General features: G+C 42.5%; 1 protein-coding gene and 1 pseudogene across 5 annotated transcripts in view; one reads left to right on the forward strand and one right to left on the reverse strand.

Moving 5' to 3' along the window:
• LOC309620968 (elongation factor 1-alpha 1 pseudogene) overlaps nucleotides 1-22,744 on the reverse strand; it is a 34,032-nt pseudogene extending 11,288 nt beyond the window's left edge. The window contains exon 1 of the transcript in view: nucleotides 22,708-22,744. The product of the transcript in view is annotated as an elongation factor 1-alpha 1 pseudogene (transcript). The remainder of the gene's footprint in view (nucleotides 1-22,707) is intronic.
• AFF2 (ALF transcription elongation factor 2) overlaps nucleotides 1-24,256 on the forward strand; it is a 482,808-nt gene that overhangs the window by 77,691 nt on the left and 380,861 nt on the right. The window lies entirely within an intron of this gene.

Genomic DNA, 24,256 nt, shown 5'->3' on the forward strand with positions numbered 1-24,256 from the left:
TCATTAATTTATACCAATATCGACTTGATCGATTGTATTTGACTTAAATTTGACTGGATCAGGATGCAGACTGTTTACAATTTCTACCAAGCTGAAGTGCCTAGCATATATTTGTGGCGATTTATAATCTCCAGACAGTCATTGTCACCATCATTTAGCCTATTTTGAACCCCGCTAGTTACACAGCATCACAATATCTACATGGTTATGTCCTTCAAGAAGCTCATGATGAAATTTCATATCCCCCAATAAGACATCCTCATTATTTATGAAGAATGAGTTAGGGTGAGGAGGCGGTTATGATTTCTTCGCTGATTTCTTTACTTACTTAGTTCACAAACTCATCAATTTGCCCCAGACAACCATTACTCTTCCTTTATTACACACCATACGCGCAGCCAGAATGAGACTCGAAGTTTCACAACATTTAGTAAAGTAGAAATGCGCATCTTCAGAGAAGAAATGTGGGATATATACTATGTATTGTTCCTTTTCATTTCAAAGATGTTACTACTGACTCTGCTGATGCCGAGGGGACTTGGATGGCCACTGTAGGACATGACAACCCTTCCACCTGAGATACCAAAAGTTCTCCTTTTGCATGGTGCCTAGAGTTGTGTATTAGTGTCCTAAGGCTGCCGTGACAAAACACCACAAACTGTATTTGTGGCTTAGAACAACAGAAATGTTTTGTCTCCTGGCTCTGGAGGCTACAAGTTTGAAATCAAGATGTTCGTATGGCCACGCTTCCTCTGAAGGCTCGAGGGTAAGAGCTTCTGGTAGCCTCAGATGTTCCTTGGCTTGTAGATGCATCACGCCAATCCTCTGTCTTTCACATACCCAACTTCTTCCTGTGTCATCACATGGATTTCCCCCTGTGCATGCCTGTCTCTGTGTTCAAATTCCCATTTTTTAAGGACACCAGTCATATTGGATTAGGGTCCACCCTAATGAACTCATCTTAACTTGATCACCTTTGTAAAGATCCTGTTTCCAGATATGGTCAGATTCTGAGGTACTGGAAGTTAGGAGTCGGACATATCTTTTTTTTTTTCGGGGGGGGAGACACAATTCAACCCATAATAAGCTTTCATCCCAAAAGTTTATTTGCAGCTGTGCCTCTGATACTTGTGGTCCAGATGAAGCCTTAGATCAAAAAAGCAACTCCAAGCCTGCGGGCTACTTCATTGTTGCCTAGGCCCTACTGTTAGGCCACTTGACCTGAGGCCTTGCTTCTGTGGATCTTTAAAGATGGACACGATTACCATGCCTGAGTAGCTAGTGCAGCATTGTGTTCCAAATATGCTAGAACTCAGATTTGTCACTAATTCAGCCTGGATTGCCCTCTACCCTGCCCCCCACTGCGGTTAGTCTAGGTTGGTAAGCTTAACTAGATCTGAATGATATCAAGAAAATTTAAACTTTTGGACAAATTTAATTTAAATGGGAAACCAGATGGCAAAGCTGTCTTGGAGTGTAAAGTAAAAGGTAGTATTGATTAAAGAGAGGATTTCTAAAAGTCTTACAGCTATACTGCATTCCCGTGGGAAAAGCTGCTAACCAAAATCCTCCTGGCCAAATAATACCAATTTTTTTTAAAAAGCGCTGAGTTTACTTTCTCTAAAGCAGGCATTCACAATGCAGCATGATCATTTTAAAGCTACTAAAAAGCTTTCTGGGAAGTTTGAGGAGGTTCATTGTCCTAAGGACAGATGGACACCTGATAAAGTATTTATGGTCCAGTCTAACTAAGGATCAGCACAGGGTCAGAGGGTCAGTGGTAGTAGGACTAATATCTCTAGGTCCATCTACATATAGGAGGCACTTTTAGAAACTGTGAAAAATATTATTCAGCCTGAGGCATTAGCGATTATTTTAATTAAAAAATTGATAGGGAGCTTCAAACAACATCATCAAGAAAGTGAAAAGATCTTGCAGAGTGGGAGAAAATATTTGCAAATCACGTATCTGATAAGGTACTAGTATCCAGCATATATAAAGAACAGATACAACTCAATAATCAAAAGAAAAAAGACCCAATTAAAAATGAGCAAAACCTCTGAATAGACGTTTTTCCAAAAAAAGATACACCAAGGACCAATAAACACATGAAAAATTGTTCAACATCCTTAGCCATCAGGGAAATGCAAATCAAAGTCACAATGAGATACCACTTCACACACTCTAGGATGGCTATACTGTAAAAGATAGACACTAAAAAGTGTTGGTGAGGATGCGGAGATATTGGAATCCGCATACATTGCTGATAGGAGTGTAAAAGGTGCAGCTACTGTGGAAAAGTTAGGCAGTTCCTCAAAAAGTTAAACATAGAGTTACCATATGACCCAGCAATTCCACTCCTAGGTATATATCAAAGAGAACTGAAAACACATGTGCACGCAAAACTTTGCACGCAAATGTTCATAGCAGCATTATTCACAATAGCCCCAAATTGGAAACAACCCAGATGTCCATCAACTGATGAAAGGATATACAAAATATGTTTTATCCACACAATGGGATATTTTCCAGCCACAAAAGTGAATGAAGTATTGATACATACTGCACCATGGATGAACCTTGAAAATGTTATGCTAAGTGAAGAAGGCAGACCCAAAGGGTCATAAATTATACAGTTTCATTTATATAAAATAACCAGAATAGGCAGATCCATGGAGTGGTTACCAGGAGTTGGGGGAAGGGCAGAATAGAGAGTGACTGCTAATAGGTACAGGATTTCTTTTGGGGGGGGGTAATGGAATGTTCTAGAACTAGATAGTGGTGTTGATTGCACATCTCTGTGACTATACAAGAACCACTGAAGTCCATACTTTAAAATGGTGAATTGTATTTTTATGAACTATATCTCAGTAAAGCTGTTACCAAAAAAAGTTTCACTTGCTAGCTTTACCATTCATTGGTGTTTCATTGAAACAGTAGGTAGATCCATTGTTTACAACTTAGCCCAACACAAGTTTTTTTCCCAGGGAGGAGTATTTTATCACTGGCATTTAGAATTGCTGCCGCACGGTGATAATAAATAGCAGACAGACTGAAAAATTTGTTAGGGAAATCACAATGGAACACATTAATCAGTCTAGTTAGGTAAGAGTCACAGAGCTTCTGGAAGAAAGGTACACAGAAGGGTTTCAGTGTTGTGCCAGTGAGTAGTGACGGTCAACACTCACTGGTTTGCTGGCTTTCCAGTTGGATGATCAGCCATTTAGCCTCCTACAGGCCTCTGGGACCCTGATCCCCAGCACCTCCACTAGAGGGGGAGCAAGCGAGATAAAGGAGGCTTGCAGTGAGTGCGGTGAGCTAAGAGCCTGGGGGAAAGACTGTGGAATGGAAAGGAGCTTGAAATTCTAGGCTAGCCTATAGCTTCTCACACGTGTGTCTGTGAAATGCAAGCCGATAGCAGCCTTGTGCTGTTTAAAATGGTGATAAAGACACAATTTTTGTCCCCAAGAATGACCTGGAAATTAGAATCTGTTTGAATTAAACATCAGGGTTATGATGAGTTACATTAAAAAAAAAAGCATGTGGGGAGGAAGGTTTCCATCTCTCTTATTTCCACACATGGGGACCGTTAGTGTTTTTGGCAGTCCTGGAAACAAGTTCAGATTCAATAATGTCGAGATTTGCAATTTTATCCTCTGGAAAGTGAAACTAAAGGGTGCCAAACGTTGGAATATTTTGTGTATTTGAGGGGAAAGAAAAGTCATAATTTAACAAGAAAATCAGTATTAGCTGTCACGTTCTGATCTGACAATTGAAACTAAAAATATTTGGCAAATTTTCATTTCATAGAATCCAAACTGAAAAGCTTAGAGCTGGATTTTTCCCTCTTGGCATCGCGTACTCTGCCTTGATAAGGAGGAGACAAAGGATAAGCCAACAGTCTTTTAAGAGAATAAATATAGAGGTTATATCAGAAGGATAGAGGAGATTTAGCCCAATCTATATTTCCCACAGCAGCATCGGGATTTATGATGACCTGAATCATCCAAAGAAAGGATAAATTGTGTTCAGTAAGGATTTAGCAACAACTGGATTTTATCATCGTCTGAGTCCTGAAAATGGGTAACCTATGTCTATAGTGTCCTGATGACTCATGAAAATATTCAGTGATCTGAAACAGCTTGTTCACTCTCCACAGTATATCTTTAATTCTCACCATACATGACCCTGATTTTCTGATACGTAGATTACTTCCGGCCCTCCCACCCTGGTGACAAAGGGGAGTGTTAGGGCTTTGTGAATGGAGCTGATTGAATAGCCCTAGAAGTGTTGGTGTTGACAAAGCCAAAGTTAGGCAGCGGCACAACAGACTGAGCCAAGACCACAGCTCTGGGTTTGGTCGCTTTGATCCTACTCAGTGACCTGGAAATCGCTCTTAATAATAGGAGCGCAGGGATTCGTTCTGTAGCCCGGCAACTTGTTTATTCTTGTTTGGGTCAAACTGTTCATGGAAGGGGATGTGACTGAGGGTGGTGGGCTGAATTGGTGGTGCTTTTCCCCGCCCCCGTGCTTCGTGAAGTTGACCGAACAATTCAGTGCTAGGTGGCTTTGGCCTTAGCCTTTACTCACCTGTTAATATCTAATAATAACTATGATTTACTGCTACTGGACCATGCTTTATATTTACCTTGTTATTTAAGCCTCAGCAAAAAGCTAAGAAGTACACATTATTATTTCCATCTTAGAGATGATGAAACAGGGTCTCAGAAGTCCTTATGGGTAGTACCATTACCTGCCTCTGTTGGGCTGTTGTGCAGATTAATGAATACATGCATAGTGCTGATGGACTGGGGGGGGGTGTGTGTGTGTGTGTGTGTGTGCGCCTGGTAGCTGAGCACCGTGCCTGGGACACGAGAAGGACACGAGGACCCTCAGTAAATGAGAGCCATACTTCTTTTGTCTTGAACAGCACTGAGTATTTTGCCTAACAGGTTCAATAGATAGTAGTTGAATTGAATTAAAATCTCACTAAATAGATTTTGCAAGTTGGCTTTCCTTCTGTAATTAGCTTTCTGACAATTTGAGTGGTAATTGGTTGATGGAAAGAATAATTAATAATAAAGGCTGTTTATTTGTGGGGTAAGCATTTATCACAGTTTTCACTCCTTTCCATCAGCATTTAATTCACGAAAAGGCTCATAAGTTAACTATAGAGAAATTATATTACTAAATATTGAATGGTAATTACAATACATGATATGTTTTCCCTTTAATTAGCAAATAGACTGTTCATTATGTTTTAGATAATTGTTACATATCATTTGATTTTATTTCTTTATCACTGGTGGCAGGTGATTACATTTCCACAGGGTATAATTTTTTATCACATTATTTTGAAATTTGATTGCAAGATTACGCAGTACAGAATTCAGTGTATTCAAATCACCCTGATTTCTCTCATGTTCTTTGCTTCTGGAAAATTTGCACTTCTTTTTTCCTCCCTGTATGTGCATGATAGAAAAGAATTCAGTATTAATGAAGCTGAATAATTGTATAAATCTCTCCAAATCGTAGACCTTGGAACTTGAACTTGGGAACTTCGTCTTGTGTCCCATCGCAATAGCCATCTCTTTGAAAATCAGTCTCTTTTGCTAATAAAGACAAAGAATAATATAATATATAGTAATATAAAATGATATATGATAATACAATGTCATATAAGCATAACACAGTGCTATAATGTAATGTAATATACAACGATACTATAATAAATGCAAGTGAAAATAAATGCAAATGTTGTGTCTAAGCATCTGTGACCCCTGAAGGAGCTCAAGAGCGTATAGAGATGGCTGCTAGCTTCTCCCCCCCGCCCCCCATCTTTGAGTAATTGGGCTGGTAACACCCCTCATTGCCCTGCTACAGGATTGGCACTGTGAGTTTAGCTTTGACAGGAAATCAGTAGCGGTGTGCGTGTTGCTTGAATACACTCAGACCTCCCTGCCTCTGCTTTGATGATGTTATTTATGATGAAGGCAAGATCACAGGCTGCACAAATTATGGTTATTGTGGTATTCAGGCATCGGCGGATATGGCACCCAGATGCCTAGTCACAATTTGTCTTATTAACTTGATTATCTGATCTCCTCTGAGTTCTGCAGTGTCGAAATGGCAGCCTTTGGGGGGAAAGTTTCATAGAAATTAGCACTGTTCTACGCAAGGCAACCAACTTAGTTGAAAATAAGATCCTATCAGAGGAATGAGCAGAGGCTACAATTTTAAGGTCTTACAGAGATTGGTGAGATATTAAATGTGAAGCAAAACTCTTTCATTTGCTCATTTCATTTTGTTCCAAGGAGTTGAAATGATACTGCTTAATGCTATCAGGACGATGTCAGGACTTCAAGGGAATAACTTTCCTATTTAGATTTGGTCATGCAGTCTGTTTAACAGCTATTCCCTTTCTAATGGCATGTTGCGGTTCCCAGCATTCCTTAGGGCATGCAGGGAGAATGGCATGGACCTCTTGAATAATTAATATGGTTTTCAGAGCAGTAGTCATGGAAACCCAAGCAGTGTCACATATTTGGATTATAAGAATTAGGCACATTTTGAGTGTAACATTTAACCAAAAGAGGCGGCTAACCCCCAAAGACAAAAGCATTTTCCCCAATTCCCGCAGCACAATGAAATGAATATGGGTCTATTTATTTATTTGTTTTGAAGCGTGTGAAACTAATCCATGCTTCATAATACATTATTTTTATATCTTTGTGTTTGAATTGCTTAATTGGCTTCCTTCCCTCTATATTTGGATTCTCTGTTTAGTTGAGATGTTTTCACATGCAAGCTTCTGTTTTCATACTTTCTCTAGTGCTGTTCATGATCACAGGTTATTACTTTTTTATTAAAGAGAAAATGTAGAACTTAATTTACAATAAAATAGCATAGACCACTCACTGTGTTGAGTATCTCTAAGGTATCACATACTTTCTAACGCTGCCCCAAACCTCTGATGGTATTAGGATGTAGGATTTTCAAGTATTAGACAATTGCTATTCACTAAAAAGACTACAGTTTTCCCATGAAGTTTCTAGACCTGTTCTGTCAGATCAGTTGTACGGCTCTTTTATTTGTCTCAAAAAGTGTCTCTTCAGAATCAATATCGTCATTACCTTGGGTTGTGTGTGTGTGTGTGTGTGTGTGTGTGTGTGTGTGTGTGTAAGAAGTCAACCAGGCAAGAGCAAAAAGCTATCATCCAGTTTTCAGTAATAGTGTACGTGTAAAGAATAAGAATAAATGGAAGTTATTTATAGAGTGTAAACCCTCTGGTTTCATAAGCCATGTTATGCTGCTATTTGCTGAGGTTTATTCTACAAACAGCTTCAGTGTCTAAGACTCCCAAGCCTCTGCTTTCCTCCACTGATGAAGGAAGTGATTAGCAAGACCATTAACCAAGACTAGGAGATTAAAAAGGATTAAGGAAAGCAAAGACCTATTTTTGTTGCTACTTCTAGTTTTCTGCTTGCTATTTAAAATGGACTTTCTCCCAGAAATGTGCCATCGCATGGAAGCCCACACGTGTGGACTCTTTGGTTCTGTGCCCGCATGCCAAGTACCCCCGAGTGGGGTCCTCCTCGGAGTCCCTGATTCTCCTCTTGTCTTCCGGTGATCCTTTCTCTCGGGTGAATACGCCCAGCCGTATTGTCTTTCCTCCAAACGTCCCGACAGCAATGCCACAGTGTTTCACTTGTATTAGGTCCCACCTACTTTGCACCTCTCAGGCTGTGCCTGGGCTTTAATTAGGATTCCGACTGCATTGCTGGCCCAGCTTCCATCCATCTGTTGATAAGTTGCAGCTCCTCTGCGATTCTTTTTGGAATTATCAGACAAACGCTGTGCGGAGGCTACAGCAAAAGCCCCCAGTCCTTTCTCTGGTCCCTCAGTCGGTGCGTTATCTTACTGTTTTTACTTAGTCATGTGTTGCACTTACTGTAGCTCTTGGCCTTTAATTTTTTTTCTGTGAACTGATCCAGTCAGAAAATTCTAAATACCTCTAATTCCAAGTGCCCTTTCTTGTCTCATTTGGCTCATGGTTTTCGATTTTGGAAATTTGCAGTTGTGTTTATGAAGTTTACCTGCTTGCAAGGGCTTGTTGACATTCCCATATACCTCTGCCGTATCCCTAAGGCCGTCTCTTTCCATCCCCCGGCCTGTCCTTCCCCTCCTTCGTTGTTTCTTAAAGACCCAGCTGTCATTTACAATGGCTTCCCAGCACCCTCCCTCTCCCCCATCACTTTTTCTAGCTTTTTCCTACCGATCTGGGCAGGTGATATTTGAGGGTCATCTATTCCCTTTCGTGGTACCCACCCCTCGCAGACAGAACCAGATGCCCTTGAGCAGACCGTGCCCAGCACCGGTAGGTGTGTTCTGCACATCCGCTTTCATGCTTGCCCTCACCACCCTGAAACTGCAAGGTTCTTAAGGACGAGGATCTTATCTTCTTTCTTTTTCTATCCCTGGCCCTTTGGACAGTGCCCAGCACAGAGGAGGTGCCCCATAAATATTCTAGCACTGTTGGTTCCATTTCGAACGCTGTAAAGATTGTCAAGCTGCTTTGTTTTATGACCTTGGATAATTTTTGCGACCTCTAGATGTGTCTATTTGGGGAAAAGAAAACCACATCATGGGACACCATATTCGTCACCTAGGTAGCACTCTGTAAGACAAAGATATTTGAATACAGACTGTGAAACATACTGTTTTTTTAAAAATGGAGCGATTTTGAAATTTCTCACTTTAGTATGCATGTTCATTGAAGGGGAAAAAAGGTACCTGGTGACATAAATGTTATTAGAATCTGACCTGTTAGGCAAGTGTTTTAGAAAGGTACCCCTCTCCCACAAAAATGGCCACTGTCACCTTAATGAATTACAAATGAAAAGATCTCCCCTGGAGAGGGCCTCCAGGGGCTTCCCCGGAAAGGACACCTTTTCCCAGAGGCTGTGCTTGAGCGCTTTCCGAGCTGCAGGCTCTCTAGGCTGGAGCCATGCCTTGCCAGAGCAGTAGCTGAGCTCTTTTGAAGCATCAGACACCAGGGCCCTTGTAAACTTATGGAAAATGTGTCTCTGATCAGGAATGCAGCTGCAGACACAAAGAGCAATTTGAAATAAAAATGTTTTTGTTGTGACAATTAAGCACCACTGTTAGTCTCCATATGCTGAAGTGAAAACCCAAGTTTGTCTGCTATTGATGGCTGAAATGGCTGGATATAGCCTCCGTATTTGTTGCCAGATTGTCTCCAATATATTTTGTCTGTAAATAACATCGGAGTCGTACACAAATCTATATGGAGCTAAATTTTACCTGAGATGCACGTGCACAATTTTCTCTGAGTTCAGTGCAAGGCCAAGCACAACTTAGTTCAGGGAATAACAGGCTTTTATCAGCAACATGTATATCACAGCCACACGTGTTTGGAAAAATAAAGTGATTGTTGTCATTTGCCATCGTAGAAAGAGAGTTGTCTGTAGGGATATATTTAAACGATGCTGTTAGTCATCTATGCCCCCAGTATAAATGCTGTTTCATGTTTGTTTTATTAAATATAATAGTACAGCAAGAATCTTTCGATGCACAGAGACCTACATGAAAACCGGACTAAATAAAATTAAACAGCAATCACGGCATGTAGCGCGTGGAAACCAAGTTAAAGATAGTTTTCTGTTTTGTGACCGTGCCTGGAAAGCTTGTCATGAAACTACCAGCTGGGCTTTATTGCATTCAGTCTGCAAGGTAGTCGAATAACCATGATAAGATATGAATATTTCTTTCGAGTAAATATTGCGAGATGCGATGAATGACAAGCAGCAGGGCCGGGATTCGGCGCGGGGTTCTCAGTCCGCTGGGAGTGACAAGCAGAAGATGGGCAGCATTTCTTTTGCAGTTACATTAAGCTACTTTCCTTTGGGCCCTTCATCTCTAGCATGTATTTTAGGGATAACATGTGGCTTTTAAAATTTTCCAGTGCTAAGCTGGGTCACTGCTATCTCCTCGCCTGCCAAGTAGTTGTTTGCTCAGAGACTGCAATCTGAGCCAGACATGCTTTGCTGCTTATAACCAAGGTTACCGCTGTGGAACCAACACTTACGTTACTGCTCCAAGAAGGGCCAGGTTGGCCTGGGTGAACTTGCCCATTTATACCCAGTGTCTTTGTTCCCAGTGCCTCCTAATTGCCAGGTGGCTGCTACTGGTTACGAGTCGGTGAGGCCAGTATGAACTCAGGAGAGTTCTGGGGGGGGGCTTATCCTTGGAACAAGCCCATCCACTTTTTGTGAAAGAATCCCCAAAGAAAAAGATCCAGGTCATTGGATGTGTCTTTTAAGGTAAAAATTGTTCAAATAAAATGAAAATGTCATTTTCTTGTTCTTTAAAATCATGCTTTAACCGAGTTGTGGAAAGGCCAAAACAATTCTTTTAAGGAAATTATTTGAAGTTAGTCGCTTTGTTGAAGGAATAAGCTTCTAACAGCTATATTTTTTTAAAAAAAGAACAACTAAGATCAGTGGGTTAAAATTAAACAATTTTAATTCTTAATGTAAGTAACAAGAAAGAGCAACTTTACACTACTATTGAAGTTCATGTTTTTCTTTTAACTTTTTATTTTTATATGCTTTCAGACATACAGAAAAGTTGCAGGAATTGTGCAAAGAATTCCCATATACCTGTCACCCAGCTTCCCCCAATGTTATCATTTTACCACATTTGCTTTCTCCTTCCCTCTCTGTCTTTGTCTCTGTCGTCTCTCTGTCTATGCACTTTTTTTTTCTGAATTGAGAGTGAGTTATAGACATGGTACTCTTCACCCCTAAATAGTTGAATGTATATTTCCTGAAAAGAAAGCCATATTCTCTTACATAAGCACAGGCTGTTACAATCAGGAGGTTAACATTGGTACAATACTATTCTCTAATCTAGAGATAGTCAGGTTTTATCAGTTTTCCCAATAATGTCCTTTTATAGTAATAGAAATTTCAGGATCATGTGTTGCATGCGGTCTTTAGTCTTCTTTAATCTGGAAACATTTCTTAGTCTGTCTTTGTTATTTCATGACCTTCATGTTTTTGAAGATTACAGGTTGGTTAGTTTTCAGAGTGTCCTTCATGTTGCATTTGTCTGTTTTCCTGTGATTAGATTCAGATTATGTACTATTGGCAGTTATATCAGAGAATTGAGGTTTTGTTCTTCTCAGTGCATCATATCAGGAGGCACATACTGTTGATTTGTCCCATTACTGGTGATGTTAACTTTGAGCACCAGGTTAAGGTGGTGCCTGCCAGCTTCCTGCCCTGTAAAGTGAGTACTTTCCCCTTTGTAATTAATAAGTATCTTGTGGGGAGATACTTTCAGTCTATGTGAATCATCTTGCTCCTCATCAAAGCTTCACCCACTACCCAATTGAAAAATGGGCAGAGCATGCGAATAGACATTTCATCAAAGAAGATCTACAAATGGCCAATAAGTACATGAAAAGGTGCTCAACATCATTAGTCATCAGGGAAATGCAAATCGAAACCACAGTGAGATCCCACTTTACACCCACTGGGATGACTGTAACCCAAAAGACATACAATTACAAGTGTTGATGAGGAAGTAGAGAAACTGGAATCCTCATACATTGCTTGTGAGAATATAAAGTGCTGTAGCCGCTGTGGAAAAAAGTTTGGTGGTTCCTCAAAAAGTTAAATGCAGAATTACCGTATGATCCAGAAATTGTACTCCTAGGAATATATCCAAGAGAATTGAAAACATACGTCCACACAAACAGTTGTATACAAGCATCACTCATAATAGCCAAAAAGTGGAAACAAGCTAAATGTCCATCAATTCATGAATGGATAAACAAAATATGCTGTATCTATAAAATGGAATATGATTTAGCCTTAAAAAGAAATGGAATTCTAATACATGCTACAACATGGGTGAACCTTGAAAACATCATGCTAAGTGAGAGAAGCCAGTCATAAACAACAACATATTGTGTGATTCCATTTATATGAAATGTCCAGAATACACAAGTCCATAGAAAGAGAAACTACATTTGTGGTTGTCAGGAGCTGAGGGAGGGGGAATGGGGAGCAACTGCTTAATGGGTACAGGGTTTTCCTTGGAGTAATAAAACATGTGCTGCAATTGGTGGTGATGGTTGCACAATCTTGTGAATATATTAAAATCCACAGACTTAGCATTTGTTGATGATTCATTGATGATTCCATGGGATCAGTCATTACGGTGGATGCCAAATGGTGATTTTTAAAATTCCATCATTCCTTTGATATTTCTGTTGGCTTTCTACAGTGAAGACAAATTTTCTTCTCTTCCCTTTCCTCCCTCCCTCCCTCCCTCCCTCCCTCCCTCCTTCCTTCCCTCCCACCCTCCCTTCCTTCCTTCCTTTTTTTTTCTGTTTTTCAGTGTGGATTCTCACGTTTCTCAATGGATTGTAATCCTTGTAATCCTTTATTATTATGTGTTTTGATGCTCGAATTTTCCCTGTTTGACCCGTGAGAGCCCCACTAAGGTGGTTCCTGTGTCCTTTTGACATGCCCCCATCATTCTTTAAGTCTTTCTTTACTTTATGCATAAAATACCCTGGTTCATCTAGTACTTTCTCTGTTCCAGCCCAGGAATCAGCTATTTTCCAAAGAAGACTTTTAGTGGAAAATGACATTTAAAAAACAAGATCTGGGCATTCCCTGTGCATATTGCTGCTGGGATGCAATTGATTCTAAGCCCTCTTCGGAGATAGAGCTAAAACATACATGTGTACAGATATATACATACGTACATACATGCATATATTCATACATCTACCATGTATTTCTATATTTATCTATCTTTCATATAGACTTCAATACATATTCATATAGACTTCAATATATATGTATATATTACACACACGCACAGGCACACACACGTTAAAAACCATGAGTTTGCACTCATTCCTCTAATTCCCATCTGACACCACACGGTTCATTCTATCCTTTTCCCTTTCCATATTTATAACTCCCTTTTCTGATTTAAGGAAACCTTGATCCCATTACTTACCGTATATTAACTTATTTGCTCAGTTCTAGAATACACAGAAAGTAGTTCCAGAATTGCTAATCCATGGCACTATGAAAAGAAGCCTACTAACTAACATACAGTATTTGCTTAGATTTCTTTTTGTCTTTAGCCTAAAGGTATATTCTTGAAAGACTGTATTCAAAAATTGCCTTTCCCCCCCTCCCACCGCCCCTTGCCCAGTGCAGTTATGTTATTTATTTGAAATACAGTTCAGTTCATTTGTTTCTTTTGGAGTTTTTGAATTTATTTTTCTTCTTTTGAAATCATTGTGAAACATTAACATGGTTCCAAGTGTCAGAACTTTTTCACTTAAAAATATAATCCTGGATCTTACTCCACATCAGCTCATAGAGCTCGTCCTCAGTTTAAAGCTTATTTTAATTAAACAAAGCTCTAGTAAAAGAGGTTATTGCTTCTTTGCCTAAATAAGTCACTTTGTTTTTTTATTTTGAAACTTATTTTCAAATGCCAGTATCTGAGACACTGTTTAAAATGATGACAGAGAATACAGAGGAAACAATAGAATCCAAGAGAGAAAACTAGGAAAATGGCTGATGTAATAATTGAATAATCAAGGAAGGAATTGAAAACCTGAATTTTATTATGTCTGCTTACCAGCTGCAAAAGTGAGGCGCCAAGGTCAGCTTGACCTAGTTATGTGTCCCTGGGGTTAAATCAAATCATCACTTTTTTTTTTTTTTTTACTGAGTTTCTACTTTGTGCCAAGTGCTCTTTAGGACATAAAAGAAACATGAGATGCAGACCCTGAACTTAAAGAGCATCAGATCTAATTGGAGAAAGAAGCCAAACGTGAACAAAAAGCAAGTCAGATCTTTCAGAATTCAAAAAAATAGAGGCGCCGTTCCAGGATATTAGATAATTATACGACAAATGGATTGTCCCAGCTTCCAAGGCAGTGGCGACTGCTCTGAGAGTTCAGAGCTGAAGAGCTCTGAGGACTGGCCTGGGAGGGGGATGTCCAAAGGATGAGATTTGAGGTGGTTTTGGAGAGCACACGGGTAGGTGAGGGGCAGGGGAAGCCGTTGCAGGAGGCGGGACAGAGAATGGGTAGGGACAGAGGCAGTACGTCCCAGTGGTTTTGAGGAGAGAGCGCTGGAGCCAGACTGCGTGAATTTCACCATTGGTTCTGCTATCTATTAGCCCGCTGCTGTTATGGTCAAGTCAGTTACCCTTCCGGGTGTCAGTTACCTTCATCTGTAAACGGGAAGGATAATGGTGTCTTTCACATAGAGATCTTGTGAAGCTTAAACGAGGTAATCCATGCCACATGTAGCACAGTGCCTGGCACATAATATGCTCTCCATAATATTTGCTATTTATTGGCAAAAGCACAAAGGTAGGAAAGCGGCGGGGGGGGTATACCTTAAGAAAAGTGAATAAACCAGAATGTTCAAGACAGCAGCAGTGGGGAGTAGAGCCCGAAATATATGTCGAGACTCCACTGTGGAGGGAGCGGCACAGTATTTATATGGGACCGTGTGCTGGGCACTGTTCTACGTGGTTTACATATATCAATCCACTTACTCCTCTCACCAGCGCTGTGAGGTAAGTATCACTAGTTTTCCCACTTTCCAAATGAGGGCAAATTGAGCCACAGAGACGTTAAGTGATTTGCACAAGGTCACACAGCTTCTCTGTGGAGGATCCTAGGTATCAGATCAAGGAGTTTGAATTTATTCCGTAGGTAACGGAGAGCTGTTGGTGGCTTTTAATGAATGTATAGGTGTGAGGGGGGTTATTTATATGAACTGCCTTGAGTTAAATAATTGCTCAATCAGCCTCTGCTATTACATGAAAAGAGAGAGAAGGAGAGAGAAGGGGAGACAGGGAGAGAAAAAGAGAGAGAGAGAGAGAGATAATGAGAGAAAATGAGAGGGAGGTAAAGAGATATCAATTGATCAGTGGCTCCAGGGCAAAGCAGATGAATGAATAATGACATTCATTGGTCACATGGTCACCTCCTTTAGCATGTATAGTGGTGCATAATGGAGAAAGTATCTCACTGGGATACAGTTACAGCTGTGAGCACACCAAGAACTTAGTTTTGGTAGGTGTGCATTCAGATGAAGTGTATGATCTTAGAATATTTTTCAAACTTGACAAAATATGCATGTTGTAATATAAGTGCTAGATCAGCAAACACACAGTGTTAACTAGCCTTGAATTATAGGGGTTTTGGGAGACTTGGAGAAACTTGAATTACCTCACTTCCAGGAGACATTCATTTTGGAAGTGGGGGAATTAGTGGTGGCAGTGCTTTAATTAGCAGAAGATAATCTCAGCCGACACCATGATGGAAATACTTCTTAAGCTTTTAGAATTTCAAGAGATTAATATTCCACATGTGTTCATTTTAGGTGACATTAGCTTTCTTTCTTCTTATAAGTGTACATTATTTCAAGAGGATGATACTCAAATTGTTGAACTAGAGCGGTGATAAGTGTTTTAGTAAACCTATGGAAACACTTATGAATCTGTGCTCTGTCAGTCTACAAATTAAGCAAATATATGCCCAGTTCATCTTTCCAGTGCAGTTTAAATATTTCAAACGAAGAATTCTCCAGTGTTTGGAGAATGCGACAGAAACTGGACTAATAAGGGGTGCTCTTCTGCATACTTTTACATATTTCATTGGTGAGCAAAGGACTTTTTTATTATCAGTACTGCCATTGACATCAGTGGACAATTTAAATCTCAGAATCATAGACTGTTAGAGCTGGCAGGATTAGAAATTATCTGGTTCACCCTCTTCATTTGACCCAATGAGAGGTGAGGCTTAGAGGGTCAATGACTTGCCCAAGGTCACACATCAAGTTCAGCCTTTCCTCTTCCTCTGCTCCCTCCCTCCCTTCTCCTTCCCTGCTTCCTGAGTTTCTTCCAACAAACGTTTATGTACTGGGCACCTTCTAGGAGGCAGATGCTATTCTGGGTACTGGGGACCCAGCAGTAAATGAGGTGGCAGTGCCTGTCTTCTAGACTGGAGCTCACACATTCATCTATCACTCTGTTAGCCATTCACTGACTAAGGCAATCTAGAGGGAGAGATCACTTCTGTATTAAACAAAAACACTTGTAACGTTACGCAGCCAGCATTTTGCATATTTTAAGGGTTAGGTAGGTAGAGGCAGGAGCTATTAGTTTTAGCTCGTTCCTAACAGTGTTTTCAAAGCCAGAAAGACCGACCACTCCAAGAGTGGATGACCAATGGGAAATTACTTCTAAACATATTACTCATGATGAAAAAGCATGCATTTTAGTGTATGAATATTTTATTGAGCAAAGTGCCTGTGAGTAGCTTCTGAATTTTTGTAATAAGCAGCATGAAATATGGAATAAATTTCATAATTGAAACAAGAAAGGTGATTACAAAAGTATGGCTTTAAGGGGGCTAATAACTCCTAGAAAGAGCACACCAGTGCATAACTGCTGGAGCATTACAGCGCTAGATCTTGAAAAAGGCCTGTCGTGAAAGTTTGAGTTGAGTCCTTAGAAGGTAACATCACTCTGAAGTTACCTTTAGCTCTTCGCTGAGGGAAAGAGGCTGTATGGTGGAAAGTGCCTGAACTCGATTGCATCCCCTGGCTCACCCAAAACACCTTTGCAGATGGGACAGATAGAATCCAGAGTTCTGTGCACTCCTACTGAAAAAGCAGATGTATTGGTTTAGAGAGATATTTGCTTTTCATGCATGCTTAAAGATCCACTCAGTGTTTTCTTAGGTGTTGGTCCAAGTCTCTGTGTTCACGTCCCACAGTCTCCCGATTACCCTGCATGCACTTGGCGGGCAGTAGGCATCCCAGGCAGGCTTGTTGATTGCGTCGATTTTTCATGGGTTTCTGCTTTCCCCCAAAGGCAGTCCGCCGAGGTCCTCTTCAGGGGGCAGCCGTGCATGTAAGCTGTGGTGGCTTCGGTAGTCCTGAGACTGGTTCTTTGGATGCCGTCAGTGGACTTTTAACAGCAGGAAAATAGCCTGCTCTCTTACTCTTCCCAGCACGGGCTCTTAGGCAGCGCGTGTACTCGCGTGGGCGTATACATAGAGCGGGTTTCCAAGTTCATGAGATGTCAGTGTTAATACAGAAGTGGCAATATTGGTTCATACGTGTCAAAAGTAGACATGTCTAATGAAGTTACGGGAGTCGGCCACAGTCACTCTTTGAAACGATGGAGTGCTGGTAAATGCTGACGCTTTAAGGGTTTCAGTCACGACCCTGGCAGAGGCCTGGGTGTGCCACAGGCAGTGCAAGTCCCACAGCTGTCCCCTCATCAGGCCTCCCCTTCGTTACCCCTTCCGACTTTTGAGCTTGCCACTTTGCACCAAGAGATCAAACCAGGAGGAACATTCTGTAGGCCAGAGGAGAGACTGACCTATGACTTCTGGATTCCAATAAAGAACACAGTGAGGCCGTGCAATTGTTCAGTGATTCAAGTTACAGAAATTATCATGTGAACTTTCTTCCCCCAGACCAATCATTTCCTGTCCACATTAAAGAAAAAATCAAAACCTAAGTGCAAACGGATGAGTAGGCTTTCCTTTCACTGTGAAAAGTTGTGCTGTAAAGTAAAGGCAGAAATATCAAAGCATGAGACAACTGACACTAGCTTACCAGGGCCAAGTTGTGTCTGTTTGGTCACCTGCACGCCCCTGTCTTCTTTTTTCTAATAATGTGCCCCGGAATGTTCGAGACAGCCGGCATGAGGCTAGATCGAAGTGAGTCCCAGAACCCCTGGTCTGTCTTTCAATGGAGAGTCAGCGCTAGGACTTGTAGTAATGCAACGATGCACTCGGAGTTCGGCTCTCCACACCTGCCACGGAGATCAGATGGGCCGCTGTGTGCCATTGACTAAAAGAGAGGGAACCCCGACCATCCATGGATGTACATGGCACGTGGCCAGTTACGAGCTGAACCAGGTTGGAATTCGCAGCAGGGGAGTTGGACAAGTGCCCTGGTCCTACCTAGCCCAGCAGGTCTCAGTGCAGTGACAAGACAAGCAGCGTGGCAGGCTTCGAGAACTTTCCTCTTTCAACAGAAGGGGGAAACACAGAGGCAGTGAGAGGCGTTGCACTGTGCTGATGTGACTTCTTCAATTTGCTGTCACTGATGCCACCGATGTTAATTCTGGCAGGGTTAATTATGAGAAATTAAAAAGCCACTCTGAACAGACTGTACCCTTCGGTCTCGGAGAAAGAGTAGGCTCTGGCATGAGCACGTTTCTTCATTAATACCCATCCCCAAAGGGCTACTCCATGCAGCGTTCCGAATATGAGTCCTGAACTTGCAGGGGCGCTGCAAGAAGCCAGGGAGCTCGGATTCAGAGGAGGGTGACTGCTTCTTCTACCCTTTCAGGAAAATACTGCAGCGCCTGCCTGGAAACCCCCCAGCTGGTGACATTTGGAAAGGAGAATTTATTTATTTGCGTGTTGGCATGTTATGAGATTTGAAATATGGTTTGTACTGCGTTCCGTGTAGACGCCAGTGCATCCGGGGTCTCGGGGCAGCTGTGTAATCCATGCAGCCGCTAACAGGTAGGTTTGCAGAAGCCCTGGAATTGCTTGACGTTTAGTATGTCACCCAGTGGCTCTAGGGTATGCATTTCTTTCTCAGGAAAATTTCACCAGCTCCTTACAAACTAGGCTCTCTTCCACCAGCCTAATGTATTATACTAAATAGCAATCTTGTTACCCCAGATACATCATAGAAAGTCAGCTGTGAAAAAAAATACCAATATAAATAGTGCAGCTGTAAGGCAGATGCTTAAATTATTTTATTGTAACCTCAAAAGGCCACATTATGGAGGAAACCCACCTAGAAATGGAAGTAGGTAAAACAGTCAAATGCGGCAGCATTTACCTTTCAGCAAGACCAGAGCCCCATTGTTCAGCGGATTAGGCGCTGAGGCCGGTCACAGAGCAGCTCTCCACGTCAACACGGTTCCAGAACCCAAGTGTAGTTCTCCCTTAGTAAAGGCATCTGCTAATCATTAGCACAAAACACACAGTTGGGTAGACATTAAAATATACTACCTTCCACAGAGAGCAGAGCTGGCAGTGTGTACACAGAGCTATTCTTGGATTTGCTGGCTGTCTGAGGAGCAAAGACAGCCATTGGCTATTCGAAAAAAAGAAAGAAGCAAATCCATCAATATGTAATTAGCCCTTCCCTTTTGTCTAAAGATCAGATTGCTCAGGGGGCCTAGACAAGACACTGCTCTTTTTCTATCTCTGTGTCTCCCTAAGCCTCTCCCGTCCTGGTGAGAGGCCACCTGCCCAGGCCTGGCTTCTGGTGCCTCACGGCACGCTCTGTGTGGCCAAGCTCTCTGCACGCTTTTAGGCGCCTCTCTCTCTCATGTTCTCCCTATCTCTCCCCACCCCTTTCCTCTCTCTCTCTCTCTCTCTCTCTCATATTCTCCCTCTCTCTCTCTGTTTCTCTCCTCTCTCTCTCATATTCTCTCTGTCTCTCTCATATTCTCTCTGTCTCTCTCATATTCTCCCTCTCTCTCTGTGTCTCTCCTCTCTCTCTCATATTCTCTCTCTCTCTCTCATATTCTCTCTGTCTCTCTCATATTCTCCCTCTCTCTCTCTGTTTCTCTCTCTCTCTCATATTCTCTCTCTCTCTCTCATATTCTCTCTGTCTCTCTCATATTCTCCCTCTCTCTCTCTGTTTCTCTCTCTCTCATATCCTCTCTCTCTCTCTCTGTTTCTCTCTCTCTCTCTCTCATGTTCTCCCTATCTCTCCCCACCCCTTTCCCTCTTTCTCTCTCTCACTCTCTCTCATATTCTCTCTCTCTCTCTCATATTCTCTCTGTCTCTCTTATATTCTCTCTGTCTCTCTCATATTCTCCCTCTCTCTCTCTGTTTCTCTCCTCTCTCTCTCATATTCTCTCTCTCTCTCTCATATTCTCTCTGTCTCTCTCATATTCTCCCTCTCTCTCTCTGTTTCTCTCCTCTCTCTCTCATATCCTCTCTCTCTCTCTCATATTCTCTGTCTCTCTCATATTCTCCCTCTCTCTCTCTGTTTCTCTCTCTCTCTCATATTCTCTCTCTCTCTCATATTCTCTCTCTCTCTCTCATATTCTCCCTCTCTCTCTCTGTTTCTCTCTCTCTCTCATATCCTCTCTCTCTCTCTCTCTCTCTCTCATGTTCTCCCTATCTCTCCCCACCCCTTTCCCTCTTTCTCTCTCTCACTCTCTCTCATATTCTCTCTCTCTCTCATATTCTCTCTGTCTCTCTCATATTCTCCCTCTCTCTCTCTGTTTCTCTCTCTCTCTCTCTCTCATATTCTCTCTGTCTCTCTCATATTCTCTCTGTCTCTCTCATATTCTCCCTCTCTCTCTCTGTTTCTCTCTCTCTGTCTCTCTCCCCCTCTTCTCTCTCTTCCCCCTCCCTCTTTTCTTTCTGTCTTTCATCTCTGGAGCCCTGGAGACGTTGGTGATTCTCCGTGAATGCCTCGTCTCCTCCCCAGACTCTCTGCTAGGAAGTGGGCGCAAACCCTAACGTGGCCTCACTCAAGGTCCCAGGCCGGCACAGAGTGTGGGGTTGCTCTCAGCAGCTTCCTAGTGACTCCAAAGAAATACTCACATACCCTTTTAGAAGCACCAGAGGGCCGTGAGGGCGAGGCAGAATGGAGCCCAAAGGTTACTAGAATCCAAAGTAAGGAATTCTCACATGTATTTTGTTTCTTTTCTTTAGGGAATGTTTCCTACCCCTAAGGCCCAGTAAAATGGGTACTTTTCATTGTGATTTGATAGAGGGGTAAACACAGGCAGGGGAAGGGTCCTTGCGCGTGGCACCTCCGTGAGGAGGTGCAGTTTATACTCTAGAACTCCTGTTTCCAGTTCCCTTAGATGCAGGAGATGGTTGTTTTTGTTTCTCTTTGAATTACTCTTGCTGCCGCGTGGGTATTACAGACATATCAGTGTAAATGAACTTGTACGTTCATTGAAACATTAACAATCCTTGTCCCAAAGTGAGCAGTCTAATTTTCCTTCCCCCTGACCTTAGTGTTCTTGCTGTGCAGTTGTCACTGGTAGTGCCGTCAAAAGATAATATTGGACCTAAGGTCCATCCACAGACATGAGCCACCAGGAGTAGGGGGGACATAGGTCATCATAGTTAGTTGACGTCAAGTTTCATAGGCAGAGCTTGAATTGGGAGAACACTTGACTGTGTCTGGAAGCTTGTCTATAAGTCTGTCCCCCTGGCTCAACGGTAGGGCAAAGAGTTCCAGAGCTCTGGAGGCTGGAGACCTGGGTTCCAGGCCCAGCCCCAGTCCTGACAGCTCTGGGTCTTTAGCTAAGTTAATTCACCTACGAGAGCCTCAGTTTCTTTCTGTCTGGAATCAGGCTGATAGTCACTTCTATCCTGCTTTTGTCACTAAGGACCAGACAAAATACAGTTACAAGTGCTTTAAATACCAAAAAGTGTCATGCATATGCTGGTTATTCTTGTGGCTTGTATATTATTATCTAAATCCCTTACTTAATGGCTTCCAGCCATGATCAGCTCCTTCGAGGCATGGACTGGATTTATTGCATCATTAGCGAAGAAGTTTCCTTTTCTGAGAGAGACCAAATTACGTTCTGTGTCACGTGGCCTTCCCCAGAAGTGCCCACTTTCAAGTACTAATTTTACGTGCTCTTGAGCATTTGGCCAATGAAGTGGAACAGTTTTGAACAAACATCTTTCCATTCAGACAATTGTTTCAAAACACAGACCTATCATTTCTGATCAGAGCAAGACAACGCACCGTTTTCAACGGGACTTTTTTTTTTTTTCTTTCCCGTTAAAAATGCGGCTCACTCACAACTTGTTCCTGTCTAAGGAAAATGCTTCCCGCCACATTTCCTCATTAGCTTTGCCTAAGACAGACGCCTGTGTCACAGCTGATGGGGCCTTTATGAGCCTTTTAGCCAAATGAGTGATGTTTGCCTCGTTATGTCAGATCTGAGGGCACTCCTGGCATCTCTCTTTATTCCCTGTCTAACACCATCAATCGAGCAGCTGCCGTGCACCCATGATCAGGCTGATTATGAAAATGTGCTCAGGAGCCTGACGACGCCAATTGTCTTTTATCTGAAGAGGCCAGTAGACGCTGCCTAGGGCTTGCAGTTCTGTGAACAGCAGATTTTGTTCCAAGACGGGCAGGTGAGAATCACCCGAGGCCGGAGAAACTAGGTGAGGGCCCTGCAGCTTAATTTTGGTTTATTATGGAAGAAATTCCTTGGAGGATTGATCTTGTTCCTTTTAGCCATTTCCCTCTTCACCCCGTAGAAGATTCTTTGGTCCTTTCATTTTGATTTCATGTGCTGGACAAGGTCATTATTCTCGGGACCATGGGAAGAAAGCTTGTTAAGCTCAAGGCCCATTAATAGGCAATCTATTTTTTTTTTCTAAATGCACTTCTTAAAAAGGAAGGGGAACATTTGTTTATAGAACATATCAAATTCCAGCTGGACCTTCACAAAGTTTCCCTGAATGTGTGATGACAGCTTTCCTTTGTTGCTGAAGATAAAAATGATCTGTGGGGTTCTGTGATTCTGGGCCTGCTCCTGGCCAGCCTGAATGCGTGCGATGGGCCCTGGGCTTCCTTAGGACCCCCGGCTTACCCCTGTCGCTGACAGCTATGATGTGGAGGCGGCCCATCGCTTTTCCTCCTCTGGCTTCTTATTCCCCCAAAGTGCCCACGTGGCATTTTCCCCTTTGCCCCCGGATCCAGCCTCCCTTTGTGTCCTTTCTGGCTTGGAAGACCAGAAGCCTGTTTTAGATAATTTAGTTCAGACCCTCGGGTTGCCCTAGCAGTCTTTGCAATAGATCATTCTGCAGACCCTGTAGGTGGGCCCAGGCTGACCACACAGAACGACCTCCCCGTGTAGTCAGGAAGACTTGGCCAGACGGTAGCTGGAACTTGACATGCTCATTTCTGGTCATTTCTGACCAGCTATGAATTGTCTGAACCAGTGAGCTCGTGCGGTGGTCAAACAGTGGGCGGGGGCAGCCACTTTTAGGTTTGTTTAACACTTTTTCTAAATAGTGTATCAGGATTGCATTTCTGTGTACTGACCAGGGGTCTAGAACACAGGTGTGAATAAGGGTCTGATGGCAGATGAAATACACACTTCAAGGCCACCGGGGAGCTAAAGAGGAAGTTTGGTAAATAGAGCATAGGTTTGCAGCCTGGACTTGGCATCAGCTCGCCTAGGGAGCTTGGGAAACATGCCTGTGTCCAGAATCCATCCGGAGCACTTAAGTCCGAACCTCTGTGGGTGGTGCCTTGGCATGGGGTTGTTATCCCACCTCCCCGGGAGATTTGAGTGTGCAGCCAGCGATGAGAACCACATGTGTGGTAGAAGAAGTGTGAGTTCTGAGTCAAAGATGGGAGTTCTTAGCCTCGTCTCTGCCCCTCATTGGCACTGTGAACTTGAAGAAATCATTTCACCTCTCTGAATCTCAGGGTCTTCATTTGTAGAATGGGAATCAGGGTAATAGCTACTGTTTATCAAGGGCTCCCTATGTACCAGCCACATGCTGCCTGCATCACAGGTGTGATCTTCTTTAATCTTTCCCAGACCCTCAGAACGTTTGAGTACGATAGTGATCTTCATTATAAAGGAGGCTCAGAGAGTTTGGCTAATTTGTCCAGGGTCATCCAAATAGTGAGTGTGGAAGCCAAACTCTAAGCCAGGTGACACTGAGTCCAGAGTCGAAGCTCTTAAGCATCATTCTAGAAAGTAAGGATGATCACCATCATGACAGTTTCTTTGCAGGGGTAAGAATTAAATGAGTCAATATGTGTTTCAGTACTCTGTAAACTGTACATGGATGTGCACATAAAGTGGTTTGTTAGCAGTGGTCGTGGTAGGAAGAAGACCAGGCTGGGGATTTCGGTTGATGGGAAGTCAGCCTCAGCTGAGGAGCTGCGGACACGCACGCACGACTGTGGGTGGGACGCGCTCAACGTCCACGGACTCTGCGCCTCGCTTCAAATTACGGGACGGCTGTTTGGAGCTGCTCTTCCTGAGCCAGGCAGGCTTAAATAAGGTCTGGAATCAATTCAGAAATGCATCTGGGACACCCTCTTCAGGACCTCCTTTATCAGTGTACAGAGCTAACTGTGTAACATCAGGCACAGAATTGATGTTTAAGAGAGAGGGAGGG

Source organism: Balaenoptera borealis, assembly GCF_965194805.1.
Source record: "Balaenoptera borealis genome assembly, chromosome: X".
NCBI lineage: Eukaryota > Metazoa > Chordata > Mammalia > Artiodactyla > Balaenopteridae > Balaenoptera > Balaenoptera borealis.